The sequence below is a fragment of the Hibiscus syriacus genome, unplaced genomic scaffold (genome assembly GCF_006381635.1).
Source record: "Hibiscus syriacus cultivar Baekdansim isolate YM2019G1 unplaced genomic scaffold, ASM638163v2 tig00111942_pilon, whole genome shotgun sequence".
Lineage (NCBI taxonomy): Eukaryota > Viridiplantae > Streptophyta > Magnoliopsida > Malvales > Malvaceae > Hibiscus > Hibiscus syriacus.
Window position 1 is genome coordinate 7,781 of NW_024063218.1, and position 1,585 is coordinate 9,365.

The window sequence follows — 1,585 nt, forward strand, 5'->3', positions numbered from 1 at the left end:
TTAAGAGATAATTTGATATAATGATATAGTTAAGGGATAATGAGACATTTAAGATAATCAATTTAATTTATTAACCAATAGAATTAAACATTAACTGTCACGACGATTATAAAAATAATTTATATATTTTTTAAAATCAAATGAAACCTTACCCCAAATCAAGAATTTCGATTTTTATATGATAAATGATTTCAGTTAAAGTTTATAATATATAGAATATAGTGACAAAATTACTCTAAATTATTTTAATAAAAACAAAGATGAAAATAAGACGCGAATAGCCCCATATTTATTTTCCAACAATCATTTAAGTCTCCTACAAAATAACGGTCTATATTACCAAACGGCACCCGTTTTGTGTACCTGGCTTTCTAATCCATTTAACACCTTTACAAGTTGTCATAATAGACCTTGCCATTTTAACCGTTAACTGCCTGTTCCGAGTTGACCTCCACTACCGCTACTACCTACTCCCATATACAACGCCGCCGCCGCCACAACCATCAATGGGCTCGACGAAGCAGTAGCTCCATCATCCCACATTTTCTTCACCCCTAATAACGATAGACGCCTCCGTTTCACTCTTCCTCCACAAGCTCTTCAAACCTATCCTCCCGGCTTTCCTCTTCCTCCTCCTCGAATACTCCGCCGATTTCCAGTTTACCTTCCCAGTTTCCATCGCTCTCTTTCTAGCCTCCCCTTCCTTTTCATCTTTAGCCGTCCCTCTCATCCTCGGCCACCTCCTTGATTGCACTTTGATCGGCCGCATCAAACTGATTTCCCCCCGTGCCCGTCCTAATTACAACCCAAACTCCATCGGTTCACACCGCCAAGTCTTTCCCAAGTGGCCACGCTTCGCGGGCTCTATTTTTAGCTACTCTCTTCCATCTTGTTTTTCGACACAACGAGGAACTCGTTTCGGATTTTATTCAACGCTGGATTAGAATAGAACCCGTTTTCGTTCTATTAGGCGTATGGGTTTGGGCTATAACGACTGCTACTTCAAGGGTTTTGCTTGGAAGGCATTTCCTTTTCGACGTTTTGGCGGGGGAGTTTGTTGGGGCGCTTGAAGGGATTGTTGCGTTTCGGTATTTGAGGTTCTAGGATGCGTTCTCGGAGGTATGGGGTCGCTTCTTGTTGCTAAAGTTTGTACCTTTTACACGAGGGGAGTGAATTATTTAACTTATGCCAAAATCGTTGATAATTCAAATTGCAATTGTGTATTTTAAGCTAATCATCTAAACTTGAGAAATGTTTGCATACGTCTCTTTTGCTTTCATCATGCTTTACATTGCGCATGGTTATTCGTCGATCAGCTATGTAAATGAGTTTTGGCATCCATTTTTACCAATTTCACATTTTTAAGGTATTTTAGTTATTGATTGGATGAGGGTGTTATTTCTTTTTATGAACAGCATGGTTTGTTGTTAATTGATGAAGTTAGTAGCCTAGTTCATCGTGTAAATCATCAACCGAGTCATACGATTAGCTCTATAAGATCAGTGACCTTTTGGTAGAGAATTTTATAGTGTTTCTTTGAGGTCTAGCAGGTAGAGGAAATCATCCATTCTAGAGAACCCTTAGA

General features: G+C 39.1%; 1 pseudogene; it reads left to right on the top strand.

The window, feature by feature from the left end:
- Positions 1-557: 557 nt before the first annotated feature.
- LOC120173265 lies at positions 558-1,182 on the top strand (annotated as a pseudogene).
- The last annotated feature ends 403 nt before the right edge of the window (positions 1,183-1,585 follow it).